The sequence below is a fragment of the Malus sylvestris genome, chromosome 5 (assembly GCF_916048215.2).
Source record: "Malus sylvestris chromosome 5, drMalSylv7.2, whole genome shotgun sequence".
Taxonomy (NCBI): Eukaryota; Viridiplantae; Streptophyta; class Magnoliopsida; order Rosales; family Rosaceae; genus Malus; species Malus sylvestris.
The window spans coordinates 3,442,891-3,445,979 of record NC_062264.1 but is presented as its reverse complement, the minus strand read 5'-3'; the positions used below and the strand labels follow the sequence as shown (position 1 = coordinate 3,445,979).

The 3,089-nt window shown below is 35.9% G+C and overlaps 1 long non-coding RNA gene across 3 annotated transcripts; it reads right to left on the bottom strand.

Moving 5' to 3' along the window:
• Positions 1 to 477: 477 nt before the first annotated feature.
• On the bottom strand, positions 478 to 2,094 carry LOC126621869 (uncharacterized). Of its 3 annotated transcripts, XR_007623213.1 has the most exons (4): positions 2,016 to 2,094; positions 1,387 to 1,438; positions 1,085 to 1,140; positions 478 to 987 (listed from the first exon to the last, which is right to left on the bottom strand). It is a non-coding gene; the product is annotated as an uncharacterized LOC126621869 (long non-coding RNA). The 3 variants fall into 3 exon arrangements; XR_007623215.1 differs by lacking the exon at positions 1,085 to 1,140; XR_007623212.1 differs by lacking the exons at positions 1,387 to 1,438; positions 2,016 to 2,094 and having other exon boundaries at positions 1,085 to 1,380.
• Positions 2,095 to 3,089: the final 995 nt, after the last annotated feature.

Sequence of the window (3,089 nt, the reverse complement as noted above, 5' to 3'; positions counted from 1 at the left end):
TGTATAAGAGAGGCATTGATGTATGGGTTAGTATATTGGATAAACTTGTGGAAGGGGATTTGTTTTTGTGTTGGTTTTGGAGATGAGAAAAATCTATCTGCCCTTCCTAAAGATGATTATTCCAGATTCAATGTTTATTATCCAAACAAGTCTTCTATCCAGATTGAGTTTTGGGAACGACAGGCATCTCGTGAGAGATCACCTTTGGATGTTTTACATGCATCAGCAAGAATATTGGGATGCCACACCCACAGGAAATATTACTTCAAGTTTCTATTAGAAATGCATTGGGGTTCAATAGGAGGATCGAAAAGTTTCAATAGATGCTTGATTGTGAAGAAGTGTGGAGAGCATTTGGTGTCAAAGCAAGACTTGGAAGAACTAAAGTGGAACGATGAATATCCTAAGGTGAACACATGAATATTGTGACCAGGTAGGTCCAAGTTGAAGTGATAGTCTGATGGCAAAGAACCACTCTGCAAAAGCGAATGGTTTTGTACTTTATTGAATGATTTAATGATTCAAAATGAAGTGAATTTCAAAATCTGATGGTGATGCTTCTCAGAATTGAAGTAACCATCTCCAAATATATGCTAAAAAAATACTCTCTATGTTTCTATTAATCATTCTATCGGAAACCAGTAATTAATCAGAGTTGGTAATCAATACCTACTTTGTACACTTAAATACATGCTACAAATACAATGTGCGAGGAACATAAATGTTCAAACTTGTAGCCGTATATATGCTTGATGCAGCGTTGGTGATGAGGAGAAAGCCAGTGTTCCAAATGTTAAATCTGGTGTCTATAAACCACTTGCATCTTGGACTGTACATCTCAAGCTCAACTGCGTTCCTCATTCCATGACCATTCTTCTGCGTCCGTACACGACCATTGAATTGCGGCAAAGCAGAAAACCCGGTCAATGGGTGGTGAAATTGACCTAGCTAGTACGTAAGCTTCATTTTGAAATGCAACAAGCTGCACTGCAGAGGAGAAGTAGACAGTAAGAGTAAAGAAATACCGTAAGGCATAGATGCACCAACAATTAATGTAGAACACAACGTTAGCTTGTAGGTTTACTTGACAGAAGTTCTTCAGACCCCTCTAAGCTACTGATTATGTGTAATTAGGGAGGACTGACAAAAATCGTCACCAGATACTTAACGCAAAAGGAATTATCAAGTTTCATATTTATAAACTTCATGCAATGAATATAAAGAAAGAACAGGAAAGTCAACGTGGTTTATGTCATATGAAATTTCAAAGATGGGAGAAGAGATTCTAAACTAGGGAGTATACAAATTGAAGATAACATATGGAAGAAGAGCATACAAATTGAAATTAATTAACAAGAAAAATTCTACGATATTTATATGTTTTACCTGAAAAATCTATGCTTATCCTCCACTGCCTCCTTAATCATGATGGCCCCCACTACAAAGACCAAAGGAGAAATCAAACTTTGAGTACTAGGAGGTAAAGAAATGATGAACAAAACAGCTGCCAATAGAAAATACAGACTGGTAACTTTCCAAAACTGCTCTAAAAGCACTTTTGGAAGAACAATCACATCCCGTCACCTCCACTAACCACGAGCGAGAGTGAAGGGAGTAAATGGCCGAAAACAAACCTACTGTGGATGTTCATAGTGTTGAGTTTAGCATGGGGCATATGTTTTTCTATTTTGGGACCGCGTGTTTGAATTCATACTAGAACGGCCAATTTCCCATAGGACGTCAGCTCTAGTTTTTTTGGGTTATTTTCTGGAGTAGTAACAGATTGGAAAACTAAAGCCTTAACTCTCTTGGCAAGTTGCATTAAGGCATGTGCAGCAAATTCAGAAACTATACGGAAAGAAAGGGCAACTGAAAAAGAACATGAGGTCCTGGAGGCAGAGAACAAACGTGTTTTGGAAGGTTAAAAAAATATAGTTTTCGATATATTCTACACCTTTCTAGACTTAATTAATTGTGGCTATATCAAAACCTATTTAATCACAAAAAATACATACCAAGTTACAACCATGTTCAAAATAGTTCAGTTAGGCAACATCTACAACTAAAGTTTCATTCTGAAATTAATTAAGCTGAGATTAACCAGGTATGATAAACTTCTTGTCATCCTGCACATAAATAAATATTCACTTAATAGTTGCATCTTAGTCTCACCATTAAGAATCTTCTTTTAGTTTGAGTTTAAATTTATCAGTACCCACAATAAAGAGAAGATTCACAAGAATCACAACTAACACAATATTGTTATTGAATATATTGCATTTATTTGAAGAACGATGTACATACAGCTTCCTTATTGGATTTTCACATATCATGATCGGCACTGCCCAAGCATTTTTACACAATCTCTATAGCTACTTATCTGTTCATAGCATAATAAATTTTGCTTCAATTCGGTTAATGTGAAAATATCATAACATATTTTTCTTCCATATCTTCCATACTTTGCACTTTTTGTTGAAAACTTATTTACATACTATGTGACACACCCCGACCGAGGTCAAGGCATGCTGGTCATCATGTGAGAGTGACGTAGCTATGTGCACAGTGTGGAAGCGATAAAGATAGCATATATATGAATAATCAAAAATCACAATTCTAGAGTGCACTACTAAACAGAACGTGATGGGAGTTAATTACAACAGTAAATACTCCTAATTCAGAGCATAAGGTCTAGGTGCAGTCCAGTAGGACAAGTACTAGTTATACAGTACCAGGAATGTCCTACTATAATATGGATAAGTCAGAACTGCCGACGTCCTCTAGCCACCAACAACAATCTTACTTAAAACCTAGAGGGGCGCAAAACAGAAAACGTGAGTGGGCAAAAACAAATTTTTTACAAAATCATTTCATTTATCAACATACTAACCCCTCACTGTAAAACATATAAGATTTTCCCAGAATCAAGATATAAGCATATACAAAAATATATCTGGAATCATATCAAGTCAATTCATGATTCACCTAATCATATTCATATGTATGCCATGCCAAAATATAACAAAGTAAACAGTTCAGGTAAGAATAAATTCATAGAATTATGATGTGATAGCCGGAACCCCAGTGGT